A 20,831-nucleotide genomic window follows, 5' to 3' on the forward strand; every position below is an offset into this window, starting at 1 on the left:
CCCCTGGGTTGGGAAGATCCCCTGGAGAAGGGAACAGCTACCAACTCCAGTATTCTGGCCTGGAGAATTCCATGGACTGTATAGTCCATGGGGTCACAAACAGACACAACTGAGTGACTTTCACTTCACTTCATTAATGTGACAGCAACATTCTAGAAAATTCCAGTTAAAAATATGGAGTTGCAAATGGTGTTACTGTTTGTTTTAGGATTCCTGAAAAATCCACTTAACTGAACAACACACTCTTCAACTAATGTCTCGGGACAACCCAACTTGTCTACTCTTCAAGGGCCCTGCAAAGCCCTCGCCTTGCTATGTTCATCAGTCCTACGCTAAGATATCACAAACTGCCCAGTTCCAGTCAGGACTCCACGCTGAAAGATCCAGTTTAAACTAGACCCTTAAAATCTCAATATTCCACCCTGACCTCCACCTTCTAAGAAGTTTCTACAATTCCATCAAAGTGATGAGATCCTTTATTGCTCTGTGCAGTCAGCAGACCACTGCAGTAGTCTGTAGAAATCAGCAGTCCACATGAGTGGTACGAAGTAAAAGAAGTAGAGCCATTCAATGCATAGTGATGGAAGAGGGGCTGGCAGTGGTGGTACTTTCATTCAGATGAAAGCCTCTGAAAAGTGGTAACATTTAGATGAAAGCCTCTGAAAAGTGGTAATATTGAGGTGAGATCTGAATGAAGGGAAGGATCTGGCCTTGTCATATCCTGGGGCAAAACCTTCCAGGCACCAGGAATAATAAAAGAAGGAAGGTTGACAGTAGAGAAAAGGAGTTCAGAGAGGTGGAAGGTAGATGGATACCAGATGATGTAGCTCATTTCAGGCCAATGGAAGGAGTTTTGATTTGATGCTAAGTATGACTTTAAAGTAAATACCTGGAAGATTTTAAGCAGGAAAACTACATTCTTTCATCTGTTGTCCTGGCCAGTGAATGTTAACTGAGACACTTCTCTTGCCCAGCATCTGTGGGCATGAACTGCACTGGAGATTTAAGCTTTCTAGAGAACAGATAGACACAAACAGCCAGGGTGCAGAAGACCAACTCCTGTACATTAAAGGAAGCATGAGGAGGAATGGTGACTCATAAGCCATAGGACCAGAAGAGTGGCCCTTCCATGTCATGGTTCTGGTTCCCACAGCCCCAGGTTCGATGTAAGTACAGTTTGCTTGATGGCAACTTCCAGTCTAGGGTCCAGGGAAGGCTATTACAAACTCAGGCTATGGACTCCCCAGGAGCAGCCAGCTCCTTGTTTTTAGCTGTGTGCTTCAGGACCACAGTCAGTACCTGGGATGGAGTAGGACCTCAATAAAGGTGCTCAACAAATGTTGGAATAGATGGTTTGCTTTTTAGATACTTATACTCCATCCAATTCCCCAAAGTTATGCAATTGTATACAGAGCTACATATATTATTAAAATACAAAAAATAAATGAGAAAAATCAGAGGAAGGAAATGTGAAGGTAGGGGAAAAAAGAGTCATGGTTAAAGTTATGGTTAAAAACCCTTAGCGAGTAGTTTTGAACAGAGGTGAATTATAAAGTCTTCTTAGCAGCCAGTGAAAAGAGACCAAATGTCAGTTGCTAGATTCACAGAAATAACATTAAGAACAATGAGAAACCAGGGGCTCAGGAAAAGTCCAGTTCTTACTTGTATTGAGTTAAAGAAAAAATTTTGGGGTCTTCATAAAGTGATTTTCTGTGAGATAGTATATTACAACATCCCTAAAACAATATAGTTTTCAGTTTCAAATGGCTGTTTCTTGAAACACCCCCGGGGAGCACTGTTCAGGCACATCAGAGCCTAATTCGATCAAGGTGACAGGGCCAGGGAGGAGGCATAGCAAGTAATCCTGCCCCATGGCTTGCTGGTGACTACAAGGTTGAATACCTGAGCGACAGAGATGGAGGCTGGGGAGCAGGGAGGATGGGGCTGGTTGGGGCCTGAGGGTGCTTGAGCCTGGAGGGGCCGGGCACATGCTTGCATCTCGCACACCTCTGGAAAAGAGCAACTCAGAATACAGGAGATACCGTCTCCCTTATTCTCTGCATGGAGCAACTTGCCGCCCTCCTGGAACAAAATGAAGGGGAGGGAGGCCCCCACAGAGGAGGGGTTTGTGGAGGGGGGCTCTTCATGAAGTGCTATAGTAAGCACCTCATATTTCAACTCTGTGAAGAAAGCATCTCCTGGCAGACAAGCTCATAGAATGTGTGCAGTGAGTGGCTGGGTCGTGCAGAGCTTGCCTACAGCTCCATCAGAGTCCTCCACTTCCTGGGCCATAAAAATGTGCTCCTGACTGATGGCTAACATACGAGGTCACAATGGTTTCCTCTGGCTGTGTGTGTGCCCCACTTTACAGCTCCCCTAGAATTATCAGGGGCAGATGCCTCCACTGCTATTGCATAAGTAACGACTCTCAGTGGCTTCTTCAAGGAAGAGACCATTTGATTTGGAAAAGAAAATCATGGCATATTCAAAACAGAGAAACAACATTTCTTTCAAGAAATATTATTATTCAATGACCGTAACCATAGTTTAAGTTCATTGCATTTTCCACCAGATCTGTGTGTGCAGACATGACCTGTACCTGTACTGTGTTCTGATAACGTCAGGCACTTTTGCAAAGTTCACTGTCAATGCTTGTGGATGGGAAAGTGGAGGCTCGACAAAGGTTAAGTGATGTTGCCAATGACACACAGCTGGCTCCTAAATTCTCAGCTTTCTTTTTTTTTTTTTAATATAAATTTATTTATTTTAATTGGAGGCTAATTACTTTACAATATTGTATTGGTTTTGCCATATATCAACATGAATCCGCCACGGGTGTACACGTATTCCCCATCCTGAACCCCCCTCCCACCTCCCTCCCGATACCATTCCTCTGGGTCATCCCAGTGCACCAGCCCCGAGCATCCTGTATCATGCATCAAGCCTGGACTGGCGATTCATTTCATATATGATATTATACATGTTTCAATGCCATTCTCCCAAATCATCCCACCCTCTCCCTCTCCCACAGAGTCCAAAAGACTGTTCTATACATCTGTGTCTCTTTTGCTCTCTCGCACACAGGGTTATCATTACCATCTTTCTAAATTCCATATATATGCATTAATATACTGTATTGGTGTTTTTCTTTCTGGCTTACTTCACTCTGTATAATAGGCTCCAGTTTCATCCACCTCATTAGAACTGATTCAAATGCATTCTTTTTAATGGCTGAGTAATACTCCATTGTGTATATATACCACTGGTTTCTTATCCATTCGTCTGCTGATGGACATCTAGGTTGCTTCCATGTCCTGGCTATTATAAACAGTGCTGTGATGAACACTGGGGTACCCATGTCTCTTTCAATTCTGGTTTCCTCAGTGTGTATACCCAGCAGTGGGATTGCTGGGTCATATGGTAGTTCTATTTCCAGTTTTTTAAGGAATCTCCACACTGTTCTCCGTAGTGGCTGTACTAGTTTGCATTCCCACCAGCAGTGTAAGAGGGTTCCCTTTTCTCCACACCCTCCATCATTTATTGCGTGTACACTTTTGGATAGTAGCCACTCTGACTGGCATGAAATGGTACCTCATTGTGGTTTTGATTTGCATTTCTCTGATAATGAGTGATGTTGAGCATCTTTTCATGTGTTTGTTAGCCATCTGTATGTCTTCTTTGGAGAAATGTCTATTTAGTTCTTTGGCCCATTTTTTGATTGGATCGTTTATTTTTCTGGAATTGAGCTGCAGGAGTTGCTTGTATATTTTTGAAATTAGTAGTTTGTCAGTTGCTTCATTTGCTATTATTTTCTCCCATTCTGATGGGTGTCTTTTCACCTTGCTTAGAGTTTCCTTTGTTGTGCAGAAGATTTTAATTTTAATTAGGTCCCATTTGTTTATCTTTGCTTTTATTTCCAATATTCTGGGAGGTGGGTCATAGAGGATCCTGCTGTTATTTACGTCTGAGAGTGATTTGCATATGTTCTCCTTTACGAGGTTTATAGTTTCTGGCCTTATGTTTAGATCTTTAATCCATTTGAGTATATTGTTGTGTATGGTGTTAGAAAGTGTTCTAGTTTCATTCTTTTACAAGTGGTTGACCAGTTTTACCAGCACCACTTGTTAAAGAGATTGTCTTAAATCCATTGTATATTCTTGCCTCCTTTGTCAAAGATAAGGTGTCCATAGGTGAGTGGATTTATCTCTGGGCTTTCTATTTTGTTCCACTGATCTATATTTCTGTCTTTGTGCTAGTACAATACTGTCTTGATGACTGTGGCTTTGTAGTAGAGCCTGAAGTCAGGCAGGTTGATTCCTCCAGTTCCATTCTTCTTTCTCAAGATTGCTTTGGCTATTCAAGGTTTTTTTGTATTTCCATACAAATTGTGAAAATTGTGAAAGTATTTGTTCTAGCTCTGTGAAAAATACCGTTGGTAGTTTGATAGGGATTGCATTGAATCTATAGATCGCTTTGGGCAGTATACTCATTTTCACTATATTGATTCTTCCAATCCATGAACATGGTATATTTCTCCATTTATTAGTGTCCTCTTTGTTTTCTTTCACGAGTGTTTTATAGTTTTCTATATATAGGTCTTCAGTTTCTTTAGGTAGATATATTCCCAAGTATTTTATTTTTTTGTTGCAATGGTGAATGGAATTGTTTCCTTAATTTCTCTATTTTCTCATTATTAGTGTATAGGAATGTAAGGGATTTCTGTGTGTTGACTTTATATCCTGCAACTTTACTATATTCATTGATTAGCTCTAGTAATTTTCTGGTGGAGTCTTTAGGGTTTTCTATGTAGAGGATCATGTCATCTGCAAACAGTGAGAGTTTTACTTCTTCTTTTCCAATTTGGATTCCTTTTATTTCTTTTTCTGCTCTGATTGCTGTGGCCAAAACTTCCAAAACTATTTGAATAGTAATGGTGAAAGTGGGCACCCTTGTCTTGTTCCTGACTTTAGAGGAAATGCTTTCCATTTTTCACCATTGAGGATAATGTTTGCTGTGGGTTTGTCATATATAGCTTTTATTATGTTGAGGTATGTTCCTTCTATTCCTGCTTTCTGGAGAGTTTTGATCATAAATGGATGTTGAATTTTGTCAAAGGCTTTCTCTGCATCTATTGAGATAATCATATGGTTTTTATTTTTCAATTTGTTAATGTGGTGTATTACATTGATTGATTTGTGGATATTGAAGAATCCTTGCATCCCTGGGATAAAGCCCACTTGGTCATGGTGTATGATCTTTTTAATGTGTTGTTGGATTCTGATTGCTAGAATTTTGTTAAGGATTTTTGCATCTATGTTCATCAGTGATATTGGCCTGTAGTTTTCTTTTTTTGTGGGATCTTTGTCAGGTTTTGGTATTAGGGTGATGGTGGCCCCATAGAATGAGTTTGGAAGTTCACCTTCCTCTGCAATTTTCTGGAAGAGTTTGAGCAGGATAGGTGTTAGCTCTTCTCTAAATTTTTGGTAGAATTCAGCTGTGAAGCTGTCTGGACCTGGGCTTTTGTTTGCTGGAAGATTTCTGATTACAGTTTCAATTTCCATGCTTGTGATGGGTCTGTTAAGATTTTCTATTTCTTCTTGGTCCAGTTTTCGAAAGTTGTACTTTTCTAAGAATTTGTCCATTTCTTCCATGTTGTCCATTTTATTGGCATATAATTGCTGATAGTAGTCTCTTATGATCCTTTGTATTTCTGTGTTGTCTGTTGTGATCTCTCCATTTTCATTTCTAATTTTATTGATTTGATTTTTCTCCCTTTGTTTCTTGATGAGTCTGGCTAATGGTTTGTCAATTTTATTTATCCTTTCAAAGAACCAGCTTTTGGTTTTGTTGATTTTTGCTATGGTCTCTTTTGTTTCTTTTGCATTTATTTCTGCCTTAATTTTTAAGATTTCTTTCCTTCTACTAACCCTGGGGTTCTTCATTTCTTCCTTTTCTAGTTGCTTTAGGTGTAGAGTTAGGTTATTTATTTGACTTTTTTCTTGTTTCTTGAGGTATGCCTGTATTGCTATGAACCCTCCCCTTAGCACTGCTTTTACAGTGTCCCATAGGTTTTGGGTTGTGTGTTTTCATTTTCATTCATTTCTATGCATATTTTGATTTCTTTTGTGATTTGTTGGTTATTCAGCAGCGTGTTGTTCAGCCTCCATATGTTGGAATTTTTAATAGTTTTTCTTCTGTAATTGAGATCTAATCTTACTGCATTGTGGTCAGAAAAGATGCTTGGAATGATTTCTATTTTTTTGACTTTACCAAGGCTAGATTTATGGCCCAGGATGTGATCTATCCTGGAGAAGGTTCCGTGTGCCCTTGAGAAAAAGGTGAAATTCATTGTTTTGGGGTGGAATGTCCTATAGGTATCAATTAGGTCTAACTGGTCTATTGTATCATTTAAAGTTTGTGTTTCCTTGTTAATTTTCTGTTTAGTTGATCTATCCATAGGTGTGAGTGGGGTATTAAAGTCTCCCACTATTATTGTGTTATTGTTAATTTCCCCTTTCAAACTTGTTAGCATTTGTCTTACATATTGCGGTGCTCCTATGTTGGGTGCATATATATTTATAATTGTTTTCCCTTCTTCTTGGATTGATCCTTTGATCATTATGTAGTGTCCTTCTTTGTCTCTTTTCACAGCCTTTGTTTTAAAATCTATTTTATCTGATATGAGTATTGCTACCCCTGCTTTCTTTTGGTCTCTATTTGCATGGAATATCTTTTTCCAGCCCTTCACTTTCAGTCTGTATGTGTCCCTTGTTTTGAGGTGGGTCTCTTGTAGACAACATATATAGGGGTCTTGTTTTTGTATCCATTCAGCCAGTCTTTGTCTTTTGGTTGGGGCATTCAACCCATTTATGTTTAAGGTAATTATTGATAAGTATGATCCTGTTGCCATTTACTTTATTGTTTTGGGTTCAAGTTTATACACCCTTTTTGTGTTCCCTGGTGGCTCAGAGGTTAAAGTGTCCGCCTCCAATGCAGGAGACCCGGGTTTGATCCCTGGGTCGGGAAGATCCTCTGGAGAAGGAAATGGTAACCCACTCCGGTATTCTTGCCTGGAGAATTCTATGGACAGAGGAGCCTGGCGGGCTACAGTCCACAGGGTCACAAAGAGTTGGACATGACTGAGCGACTTCACTTCATTTCATGATCCCATTGCCATTTACTTTATTGTTTTGGGTTTGAGTTTATACACCCTTTTTGTGTTTCCTGTCTAGAGAAGATCCTTTAGCATTTGTTGGAGAGCTGGTTTGGTGGCGCTGAATTCTCTCAGCTTTTGCTTGTCTGTAAAGCTTTTGATTTCTCCTTCATATTTGAATGAGATCCTTGCTGGGTACAGTAATCTGGGCTATAGGTTATTTTCTTTCATCACTTTAAATATGTCCTACCATTCCCTCCTGGCCTGAAGAGTTTCTATTGAAAGATCAGCTGTTATCCTTATGGGAATCCCCTTGTGTGTTATTTGTTGTTTTTCCCTTGCTGCTTTTAATATTTGTTCTTTGTGTTTGATCTTTGTTAATTTGATTAATATGTGTCTTGGGGTGTTTCACCTTAGATTTATCCTGTTTTGGACTCTCTGGGCTTCTTGGACTTGGGTGATTATTTCCTTCCCCATTTAGGGAAGTTTTCAACTATTATCTCCTCAAGTATTTTCTCATGGTCTTTCTTCTTGTCTTCTTCTTCTGGGACTCCTATGATTCGAATGTTGGGGCATTTAACATTGTCCCAGAGGTCTCTGAGATTGTCCTCATTTCTTTTAATTTGTTTTTCTTTTTTCCTCTCTGATCCATTTATTTCTACCATTCTATCTTCTACCTCACTAATCCTATCTTCTGCTTCCATTATTCTACTGTTGGTTCCCTCCAGAGTGTTTTTTATCTCATTTATTGCATTAGCCATTATATATTGACTCTTTTTTATTTCTGCTAGGTCCTTGTTAAACCTTTCTTGCATCTTCTCAATCCTTGTCTCCAGGCTATTTATCTGTGATTCCATTTTGTTTTCAAGATTTTGGATCATCTTCACTATCATTATTCTGAATTCTTTATCAGGTAGATTCCCTCTCTCTTCCTCTTTTGTTTGGTTTGGTGGGCATTTATCCTGCTCCTTTACCTGCTGGTTATTCCTCTGTCTCTTCATCTTGTTTATATTGCTGTGTTTGGGGTGGCCTTTCTGTATTCTGACAGTTTGTGGAGTTCTCTTTATTGTGGAGTTTCCTCGCTGTGGGTGGGATCATATGGGTGGCTTGTCAAGGTTTCCTGGTTAGGGAAGCTTGAGTCAGTGTTCTGGTGGGTGGAGTTGGATTTCTTCTTTCTGGAGTGCAATGAGGTGTCCAGTAATGAGTTATGAGATGTCAATGGATTTGGAGTGACTTTTGGCAGCCTGTATTTTGAAGCTCAGGGCTGTGTTCCTGTGTTGCTAGAGAATTTGCGTGGTATGTCTTGCTCTGGAACTTGTTGGCCCTTGGGTGGTGCTTGGTTTCAGTGTAGGTATGGAGGTGTTCGATAAGCTCCTGTCGATTAATGTTCCCTGGAGTCAGGAGTTCTCTGGCTTTCTCAGGATTTGGACTTAAGTCTCCTGCTTCTTGGAGAAGGCAATGGCAACCCACTCCAGTACTCTTGCCTGGAAAATCCCATGGATGGAGGAGCCTGGTGGGCTGCAGTCCATGGGGTCGCTAAGAGTCGGGCACGACTGAGCGACTTCACTTTGACTTTTCACTTTCATGCATTGGAGAAGGAAATGGCAACCCACTCCAGTATTCTCGCCTGGAGAATCCCAGGGATGGAGGAGCCTAGTGGGCTGCCGTCTATGGGGTCACACAGAGTCAGACACAACTGAAGCGACTTAGCAGCAGCAGCAGCAGCAGCAGCAGCAGATCCTGCTTCTGGTTTTCAGTCTTATTTTTACAGTAGCCTCAAGACTTCTCCATCTATAGAGCACCATTGATAAAACATCTAGGTTAAAGATGAAAAGTTTCTCCACAGTGAGGGACACCCAGAGAGGTTCACAGAGTTATATGGAAAAGAGAAGAGGGAGGAGGGAGATATAGGTGACCCAAATGAGATGAGGTGGAATCAAAAGAGGAGACAGCAAGCTAGCCAGTAATCACTTCCTTATGTGCACTCCACAGTCTAGACCGCTCCGAGATGTTCACGGAGTTATACAGAGAAGAGAAGAGGGAGGAAGGAGACAGAGGTGGCCAGGAGGATAAAGGGGGAATCAAAAGGAGAAAGACAGATCCAGCCAGTAATCAGTTCCCTAAGTGTTCTCCACTGTCCGGAACACACAAAGAGATTCAGAGTTGGGTAGAGAAGAGAAGGGGGAGGGAGGAGATAGAGGCGACCTGGTGGAGAAAAAGGAGAGTCCAAAGGGGGAGAGAGCTGTCAAGCCAGTAATCTCACTCCCAAGTAAAAATGGGTACTGAAGATTGGGTTCTTAAAGGTACAAAATTGATAACAAATACCCAAAAGCAAAGATTAAAAATCTAGAGTAGAGGTTGGATTTTCAAAAATACAATATTAAAGAAAAGAAAAAAAAAGTCACAAAAATTATAATATATATATATATGAAGTTTGCTTTAAAAAATAGGGTCTCTCTCTTTTTTGCAAAGTAATAGTAGGTTATAAAAATGAAAATTATAGGAGTAATAGAGGACTTAAAAATAAAAAAAAATAAAAAATAAAGAATGATAGTAAAAATAGTAAAAATATATCTAGGACTTTCTCTGGTGTTGATGTGGGCAGTGTGGGGTCAAGTTCATTTTCAGATAGTTCCTTGATCCAGCTTATATTTCTCAAGATCTATAGGCCCCTTCCTATGTAGTTGGTACTAACTACAGGGTTTTAATCTATTACACCTGTCACTTCCAAGGTGGTTCCGTTTTAGCTTCTTCTGTTTGTTGGTCTCTTCAGTGTCTAATTTCCGCCCTGACACAAGGGGGCGGTGGTGGACACTTTTCTAGGCTCACTTGTTCAGTCGTGCTGTGGGGAGGGGAGTGAAGTGAAGTGAAGTGGCTCAGTCGTGTTCGACTCTTTGTGACCCCATGGATGTAGCCTACCAGGCTTCTCCCTCCATGGGATTCTCCAGGCAAGAGTACTGGAGTGGGTTGCCATTCCCTTCTCCAGGGGATCTTCCCGACCCAGGGATCGAACCCGGGTCTCCCGCATTCCAGGCAGACGCTTTAACCTCTGAGCCACCAGGGAAGGATGCTGCAAACAAATAACACTGGCGTGTGCTCACAATGTCTCAACCACACTGGGTTTACCCACACTTACAGCGTGTGTGCTTTCCCCGTCTACACTGCTTAGGCTCTAGGTTGCTCTGCCAGGAACTGTCTGAGGCCGGCCCTGGGTTGTATGCACTTCCCAGGTCTAAACCGCTCAGGTTCAGGAACTTGGGTAGTCCTCAGAGGCGCAGACTCGGTTGGGCCTGCGTTTTGTGCCGTTCCCAGGTCCAAGCAGCTCAGGTGATGAGGTGTTTGGCGAGTGCGGTCACTGCGACTTATCACCCCCCGACCCTGCCATCCCTGCCCCTCAGTTTTCTTGGTGTACAACTGGCGCACCTTCTCAGGCGGATGTTGATCATCCAGAATCCCAAGAAGTCTTAGTTAGCAAGGAAGCCTGCTTGCAGTTTGGTAGATAATGCCTCTCTGGGGCCACGATTGCCCCCTTCTGGCTCTGGCTGCCTGTCACCAGAGGGGGATCGTCTGCAGCCGGCTAGCTCTGCTCAGTCCTTTGTTCTGTGAGCGAGGCTGGTGGTGTCTTAGGTTAGGGCTTTTTGCGTGGTAGCCATCCCACAGTCTGGTTTGCTAGCCCAAGTTAGGTCCCTCAGATTGCTCTTGGGGCATTCTGGCCTGGTCCTTACTCTAAGCAATGCAGCCCACGCCTCCCTGCCCAGCCCCCGCTTACTAGTGGCGGATGCAGGTGTCTGCACTGCTTCTCCACTGGGGGAGTTACCGTTGGACACATAATCTGTGGGTTTTAATTATTTATTTATTTTTTCTCCCAGTTATGTTGCCCTCTGTGGTTCCAAGGCTCACCACAGACTCAGCAGTGAGAGTGTTTCCTGGTGTTTGGAAATTTCTCTCTTTTTAAGACTCCCTTCCCGGGATGGAGCTCTGTCCCTACCCCTTTTGCCTCTCTTTTTGTCTTTTATATTTTTTCCTACCTCCTTTCGAAGACAACGAGCTGCTTTTCTGGGTGACTGATGTCCTCTGCCAGCATTCAGAAGTTGTTTTGTGGAATTTACTCAGCGTTTAAATGTTCTTTTGATGAATTTGTGGGGGAGAATGTGGTCTCCCTGTCCTATTCCTCCACCATCTTAGGACCACCTCCAAATTCTCAGCTTTAAAATTCTTAGTTGAGAGCTCTTTGCATGGGAGGATGTCAATGTGGCAACTGGAACCCAGCAATTCTTCATCCCCCTCTTACCTTCTCTACTTTTCTACTAACGGGATACTCTTAGATTGAGGGCTATGAGTGCTGCTGCTTCCACAGTCTTAACTGCTATTGCCATTTTGCCCAGATACCTGCTTTTCCATGAGTCCTACATGGAAACACTCTAAACACGTGTGCTTCATAAATACCTCAGACATCAACAAGGGTTGTGGAAGTTTGCTGAGCCTCAAATCACAAGGTTGGCATTAGAACCCCGTCCTAGCCTTCTGGTCCAGGCTTGTCTGTGATCCCAGACCTGTTGTCCTGTCTCTTTTCTACACATTACCAACACCACGAAGTTTTCTGAGTACTCACATCTGAACCAAGTGAACATGAAGATTTCAAAGCCTCTGGCTGCACATTCTGGTGAGGAATATGAGGCAGGAAAATATTCATAAATTTTCAGGCAATAGGTCAAGAAAATAAATTCTTTGGAGGACAATAAGAGGTGGTTTAATACAATTACAGAGCTGGATTCAAACTGTTTACAGTTTAGAATAAAAAGTCAACAGCCTCACACTGTCTAGGGTACTCGCAATGTTATGGGGCTTCTTCCATCAGGTGTATAATTTAATAATTATTTCAGGCCTAGAAATATATTCTGGCTTCATATTATATGATTTGTTTATGGTGCTATTGCATGCGACAGGGAGGAGGGGACAGAGGATGGGGTAGGGCAAAGTCAGTGCCAACCAGTGCTGACCCTAAAGAGATTACTCTCGAAGCAAATATCAACTGGAGGTCCACCTGCTGAATAAACACACCGAAGTCAGAGAAGGTTGCCTGGTGCCACAAAGGACAGTGGAAGAAATAGATTTATAGACATTTTCCAATAGGAGAACACCACAAATATCTGTGGGAGACTCAAGGAGAATAAGGACATAAATGCAAGTGAATCAGGGCCCAAAGTATAGGAAAAGAGACACAGGTCCTTTCAAAGGACCACAGCATCGAGGGTTGGAACAAAGAAGGTTTTGCCTCTTAGTAACCAGAACATTCTGTTAACCAGATGGGGCCACGCTCTGACATTTGTCTTTTTGCAGACCCTGATCTCTGAGTCTCCTTCTAGCCAGCAAATTGCCCAGCTATGATTACTTCCAATATATGAACTCATTTCTGTGCACTTACTCCCAATGGTTGACATTGATTTGCAGTGTTAATGAAGTAAGTTCCCAACTATCCTTGTTCATGAGCTATTACCTCAGTATTGATTGTAGTCTTAATTGACAATTACTTGAATGGGCTGGGCTATGCTGAGCTTTTATTAATTTTCCATTGTGATGCTCATTACTAAATTTCACTGCAATTGTATGACAATATAAACTCCCCACTGTGGCTAACTGAACTGGAAAATTCCACTGGCCATTTCTCAAGCATGTTTATCCTAGAAAACAAAATTTGGGTACTGTTAAATTTGATAACAGGATTCTAGACCTCAGTTCTCTGGGAAGAGAACTGTGACTTTGGCCATGAAAATAAATAAGTTTGTTGAATTATTTTTCCTTCACAGGACACATGTATCCAGAGGCTTGATTCTTCCCTTCATTGCCTAGAGAAACAGTGAGATCCATGCTACTGTAAAATTATATTCATTCTTTCATCTTTCTTTTTTTTAAATTAAGGGTGAGAAAGAGACAACGAGGTAGAAGAGATTGTGTGGTTTCAGGAAATTTTCATTTTCTTCAGCTTGGCCTTGTAAATAGATTTTGCCCCTCTCTCAAACATACAAAATCTCAGATTCCAAATCTTCTTAAAATAATGAGCAAAATATATTAGACTTATCAAAACCCTGTTGGAAATGAAAGTTAGAGCTTTGTTACCAAGGAGCTGTTAGAAGTTTTTATCATAAATGAGTGTTGAATTTTGTCAAAACCTTTTTCTGTATCTACTGAGATGATCATATGATTTTTATTCTTCAATTTGTTGGTGTGGTGTATCACACTGAATGATTTGTGGACACAGAAAAACCCTTGCATCCCCTAAGATAAATCCCACTTGATCATGGTATATGCTCCTTTAAATGTACTGCTGGATTCAGTTTGCTAGTATTTTGTTGAGGATTTTTGCATCTACAAATAATAAATGCTGGAGAGGATGTGGGAAAAGGGAACCCTCCTACACAGCTAATGAAAATGTAAATTGGTACAGCCACTATGGAGAACAGAATGGAGAGTCCTCAAATAAAATAAAACAAAACAGAGTTGACATTTGATCCAGTAACCCCATCCCTGGGCATATATCCAGAGAAAAACATGGTTCTAAAGGAAACATGCACCCCAAGTTTCACTGCAGCGTTGTTCACAATAGCCAAGACGTGGAAGCAATCTAAATGCCCATTGACAGGAATGGCTAAAGAAGATGTAGTATATGTATACAACAGTGAATAATGCCATCTGCAGTAACATGGATGGACCTGGAGTTTATTGCACCAAATGAAGTAAGTCAGAGAAAGACAAATATATCACTTATTTGTAGAATCTAAAAAAATGATACAAATGAACTTATTTACAAAACAGAAGCAGAATCATAGACTTGGAAAATGAACTTATCGTTACGAGTGGCGAGGGGTTGGGAAGGGACAGTTTGGGATTGACCTATAGTTGTTGTTCAGTTGCTAAGTCATGTCTGACTCTTTGTGACCCCAGGGACTCAGCACACCAGGCTCCTCTGTTTTCCACTTTCTCCCGGAATTTGCTCAGATTCATGTATGTTGAGTCAATGATGCTATCTAACCATCTCATCCTCTGCTGCCCCCTTCCCCTTTTTGCCTTCATTTTCCCCCAGGATCAGGGTCTTTTCCAATGAATTAGCTCTGCATCAGGTGGCCAAAGTATTGGAACTTCAGCTTCAGAAACAGTCCTTCCAATGAATATTCAGATTGATTTCCTTTAGAAGTGACCGGTTTGATCTCCCTCCAGTTCAAGGGACTCTCAGGAGTCTTCTCCAGGACAACAATTTGAAAGGATCAATTCTTCTGCACTCTTCCTTATGGTCCAACTTTCATATCCATACATGACTAGAAAAACCATGATACATACATACTGCTATATTTAAAACAGATAACCAACAAGGATCTACTGTATTGCACAGGGAACTCTGCTCAACACTCTGTAATGACTTAAATGGGAAAAGAATTTGAAAGAATAGATACATATATATGTATAACTGAACCGCTTTGCTGGACACCTGAAACACTGTTAACCAACTACACTCCAATATAAAATAAAAATTTTTTAAATAAATAAAATGAAGTGAAGTCAGTGGAATTTAAGTGAATGAGATTACCCTCAATAATGTGAGCGGGCCTTATCCAATCCACTGGCAGTTCTTAAGAGCATAAACTGAGCTTTCTTGGAGAAGAAGAAAAATTCTGTCTCAAGACCGCAGCATTATTTCCTGCCTGAGTTTCCAGGTTGCCAAACTGGGCTATGGATTTCAGACTTGCCAATCCTCAGTATGAGCCAATTTCTTAAAATAAGTCTCTCTCTGTACACACACATATAATATAGATGGTACATTTTATGTTTATGTATGCATGCATGTGTGCTAAGTTGCTTCAGTTGTGTCTGACTCTTTGCAATCCTATGGACTGTAGCCCATCAGGCTTTTTTTTTCCCTATCCATGGGATTCTCCAGTCAAAAATGCTGGAGTGGGCTTATATATATATATATATATATATATATATATATATATATATATATAGACTCTTGAGAGTCCCTTGGACTGCAAGGAGATCCAACAAGTCCATCCTAAAGGAGATCATTCCTGGGTGTTCATTGGAAGGACTGATGCTAAAGCTGAAACTCCAATACTTTGGCCACCTGATGTGAAGGGCTGACTCATTGGAAAAGACCCTGATGCTGGGAGGGATTGGGGGCAGGAAGAGAAGGGGACAACAGAGGATGAGATGGCTGGATGGCATTATATATATATATATATATATATATATATATATACACACACACATATATATATAGTTTCTCTGGAGAACCCTGACTGATACAGCTCTCCAGGTGAGATGGTATATTAGTAACAGACAAAGAAGATGAGCTAATGTTTCTGCTACTTGCTATGGTAGGAATAGATATAGAACATAGAGCACAGGTTATCTCAGTGGCTATATTCAGCTCACAACATTTTTTCCTTAGGCTTTGTTTGTTTGTATTGAATTAGCTGACAACATTGAAAAATAAGGATATACCACATAAAGTATGGATTTCTTATTCTCTTAAATAACTGGAGATCTAGCGACCTGAGGCCCATGTTCCTGCAAGGAAATGAAATAGTCAACTTGAACTAAATCCTCAAACTGGGTTACTTGTTACTCTGGGGTACACAAAGATTTTTCAAGGAATATCAATTTCCAGACACTCAGCTTTCATATGCTCTCATTTCTAAAGCTGATCTGCTTGGGAACCTGTTTGTCTTGAGTCTCAACAGTTCAGTTCAGTTCCGTCACCCAGTCATGTCCGACTCTTTGTGACTCCATGAACCACAGCACACCAGGCATCCCTGTCCATCACCAACTCCCGGAGTTCACCCAAACTCATGTCCGTTAAGTCGGTGATGCCATCCAGCCATCTCATCCTCTGTTGTCCCCTTCTCCTCCTGTCCCTAATCCCTCCCAGCATCAGGGTCTTTTCCAATGAGTCAGCCCTTCACATCAGGTGGCCAAAGTATTGGAGTTTCAGCTTTAGCATCAGTCCTTCCAATGAACACCCAGGAATGATCTCCTTTAGGATGGACTTGTTGGATCTCCTTGCAGTCCAAGGGACTCTCAAGAGTCTTCTCCAACACCACAGTTCAAAAGCATCAATTCTTCGGTGCTCAGCTTTCTTTACAGTCCAGCTCTCACATCCATACATGACTACTGGAAAAACCATAGCCTTGACTAGACGGACCTTTGTTGACAAAGTAATGTCTCTGCTTTTTAATATGCTATCTAGGTTGGTCATAACTTTCCTTCCAAGGAGTAAGCATCTTCTAATTTCATGGCTGCAATCACCATCTGCAGTGATTTTAGAGCCCCCCAAAATAAAGTCAGCGACTGTTTCCACTGTTTCCCCATCTATTTGCCATAAAGTGATGGGACCTGATGCCATGATCTTAGTTTTCTGAATGTTGAGCTTTAAGCCAAACTTTTCACTTGTGCTCTTTTTCTTAGCTCCCCCTTATAATCACCGTTTTCCCAGTTGGCAAAATGTGGTAGATACTGAAAGATGCTTACTGACTTCCCCTTCGACAAAGGGCTAGCTGCCTGTGGAGGGTTGAATGGTGACCTCCCAAAGACATTTCCATCTGGAACCTCAGAATTTTACCTTACATGGAATCAAGGTCTTTGTAGATATCATTAAGGTAAGGAGCTTGAGACAAGATTGTCCTTCATTATGGCAGGCCCTAAATCCAATGAGGAGTGTTTATAGTAGAAAACCACAGAGACAGAGCAGAAGGCCATGTGAAGACAGAGGCAGAGGTCTGAGTGATGCCTCTGAGCCATGGAAGTCCAGGAGTGCCAGGAGTCAGCAGATTCTGGGAGGGAAGCATAGAACAGCCTCCTTCAGAGCCTCTAGAAGGAACCACCCCATCAATACCTTGATTTTGGACTTCAGGCTTCCAGAACTGTGAGAGAATACATTTGTTACTTTTAAGCCACCAAGTTTGTGGCAACTGGTTATGAACCTTAGTGAATAAACACACTGGCCCTCTTGGAGAGTTCCTCAGGGTTGGCCTCATCTACAGAGGCCCACCCTGCCTGAGGTCACAGCTTCCCAGGACAGCCCCACATCTGGGGACTGAGTGTGTGGGGCCATGGAGCCATGCCGTCTCAACCTGTCAACAACACAACTTTGGTGGTGGTCTAGTTACTAAGTTGTCTCCGACCCTTTTGCGACCCCATGGACTGTAGCCCTCCAGGCTCCTCTGTCCACAGGATTTCCCAAGCAAGAGTTACTCAAGTGGAGTGCCATTTCCTTCTCCAAGGGGTGTTCCCGATCCAGGGATCAAACTTGGGTTTCTTGCATTGCAGGCAGATTCTTTACTGATTGAGCCACCAGGGAGCCACCCCACAATGATAATGGGCAATAATCTCTTCAGAGCTGCCTCCTGGGTTGGCCAAGACCTCCCCAAGTTTTTTCCAGTTCAAGTTTGTTTCCTCTCCTCCTCTTCATAGGTGTTGATCCCTAATGAACATCTTGTCCCCCCATTCTGTCTGAGTATCTGCATCCTGAGAACCCAACCTGCCAAACAAATTAAATACATACTTTTTACCCATCTCAGATCCTATTATTGTGCCTTACTTCAGGCTATTACAACTTTCTGGGTGACAATAAGACAATTCAAAATATTGATCTTGATGTTGCTGCAACAAAAAGGTTCCTCTTCCCATTTACTTGTTTTTATAAACCAGGTATCTCAGACTTTATAAACATCAAACACAGCAACAGATTGGATGCCAAACCCTATTTCATTCCAGCATTAAGTAATATTCACCCATACATATATGAACTAATTGGAAAAAATAAAACCTCATCTGTCTCACATAAGTAAAAGTTGCTCAGTCGACTCTTTGTGACCCCATGGACCTTAGTCTGCCAGGCTCCTCTGTATGAAATTCTCCAGGCAAGAATACTGGAGTGGGTAGCCTTTCTCTTCTCCAGAGGATCTTCCCAACCCAGGGATCCAACCCAGGTCTCCCACATTGAAGGTGGATTCTTTACCGTCTGAGCCACCAGGGAAGCCCATCTCATACAGGTATGCATGTAAAATAAAATTTTATGTTTAATAATTATTCATAACAAATTTACAAGTATATTTCGATTGTTTTAATCCATTTTTCCAGAAGAAGAAATTTAACACATATGGTCTTAAGGTCACAGAAAATAAAACTTTCAATTTATATTTTAATTTATGTTGCAGAGAAGTCTGAAAGTATGATAAATAAAAGTTTAAATCAAGATTATATTCAAATAAAATTTTGTGGGAGAAGAGAAATTAAGAAATAAGTTTCAGAAGAAAAAGGAAGTAAAATTTGCCAAATAAAAACTTGTTTATGTATCTTTTTATGGTTGATGGTCATTATCAAATTGCAGTGGGATTTAAATTCTACTGGAGTGATGTAAATCTTTTATTTTAAAATGTACCATTTACAGCACTTTGCTATAATAACTATTAATCTTACTATTAAAAATTTTTAGATGTTAACCTAAAATCTGATAGAGGGCACATGATTTTCCAAAAAAATTTTAGGAGGTTCGCAAGTGAAAAGTTTGACTATCTGCAATTTGCATTGCCTGCTGGCACCTGTAGGCATTTCAGTATTACTCCTGCTTTAGCTTAACAACTGAATTTTTCTCTGCTAAAGCCTATGTTAATCCCCAAGTGCAGTTTCTGGGAGTATTATCTCCCCCAGATCTCTGAGGATTCAACATACTTGCTGGGGGAGAAGGGGCTGTATTTCTGATTTCCACAAAAGTTCTTTAAAGGCAAGGGCAACAGAAGAATGCTCCAAGGGGGAAGAAAGAGACCTATTTACAAATTCTCCCAAAGGAATATAAGAGAAGCTCTCCTTTGGCACCCATCTTCCATCCCCTACTCTCCCTTTTCTGCACAGATTCCATTACAAGCAGGTGGAGGAGAATGAGATATCTGAGGAAAAGGCATTAATTTCTGCACCACTGCTGTGCCTTCCACAATACTAACTATAACTTATTACATGCTTATTATGGTCCAATGGGAAAATGAATTACCTTAACAGTTGACATTAGAATTCCTCATAAGAAGGGAATTGTTTTTTGAGGATCTCTTGATAAGCCCCCTTAGATACTGATTCTAAAAATCATCCAGAAGATGCATAAGACAAGCAAGAAAATTTTAGTGGAAAAGTATGACAAATAATAACAACCAACACCTTTATAAATACTATGTGCCGGGCACTGTTTTAAGTACTTTATACATAGAAGCTCTTAAAATCCTCATAACCACTTCATTATCTTTGTTTTAAAGATAGGGAGCTGAGAAACAGAGAGAATGAACAATTTGTCTCAGTCCCAGAGTCTGTGCTCTTATCTACTATGCTTTTAACCACTGTGCTATGCTATCTCAGGACATTTTATAAAATGATAGTAATTAAACAAATATGGTGCCATTATATCATAGAGTAAGGAAATAGAATAGAAATCCAAAACAGAACCATGTATGGAAAATTAACATATGATAATTAGACATTTCAAATCAGTAGCAAAAACGAAAATAAATTTCTGCTTCACACCTAAACCAAATCATATTCCAGATGGATAAAATGTATCAAATGTATAGCAATGCAAATATATCAAAAATTTTAAATACTAGGAGAAAATACTGGAATATTTTTATAATACTGGCATTTCCTTCTACATATATGAAGTCCAGTATCTATATTTAAAAGAGTTTCACATTTAGCTACATAAATAGTAACATATATGGAAAAAATACACTAATATCCAAGTTGGCAGAAAAACAATACTGAGAGAAGTATCGCACATATATAATAAACAAAGACAACATAATATATAAAGAGTTTCTACAATCAACAAGAAAAAAAGACCCAAACTACTCACTGGAATAAGAAAGAAATACAAACATGAATTATAGAAAAATAGATGTAAATGGCACCCCACTCCAGTGCTCTTGCCTGGAGGATCCCATGGATGGAGGAGCCTGGTGGGCTGTAGTCCATGGGGTCGCTAAGAGTCGGATACGACTGAGCGACTTCCCTTTCACTTTTCACTTTCATGCATTGGAGAAGGAAATGGCAACCCACTCCAGTGTTCTTGCCTGGAGAATTCCAGGGACAGGAGAGCCTGGTGGGCTTCCGTCTATGGGGTCGCACACAGTCGGACACGACTGAAGCGACTTAGCAGCAGCAATGTTATATATAAATAGGTTCGCTATTGCAAAAGTTAAAGATCTGCAAAACAAAAAATATGGGATATCATTTCTAAAGAAAAAAATAACAAACTTCAAAGTATTTGAAAATATGGCAGATGGAAAACTAAAGTCCTGTTGGTATATTGGTGGGAGAGTAATTGGCAAGCCTTTCAGAGAGAATGTTGGTAGTAGGGTTTCCCTGGTGGCTCAGAGTTAAAGCATCTGCCTGCAATGCAGGAGATGCAGGAGACTTGGGTTTGATCCCTGGGTCAGGAAGATCCCCTGGAGAAGAGAATGGCAACTCACTCCAGTATTCTTGCCTGGAGAACTCCATGGACAGAGGAGCCTCGTGGGCCACAGTCATGGGGTTGCAGAGTCGGACACGACTGAAGTGACTGAGCACGAGCCCAGCTGCTCTCTGCACCATATCTGCCCCATCCCATAAATGTCAAAACAGAATAAAATCCATAGAAAGT

This window comes from Bubalus kerabau, chromosome 1 (genome assembly GCF_029407905.1).
Source record: "Bubalus kerabau isolate K-KA32 ecotype Philippines breed swamp buffalo chromosome 1, PCC_UOA_SB_1v2, whole genome shotgun sequence".
Lineage (NCBI taxonomy): Eukaryota > Metazoa > Chordata > Mammalia > Artiodactyla > Bovidae > Bubalus > Bubalus kerabau.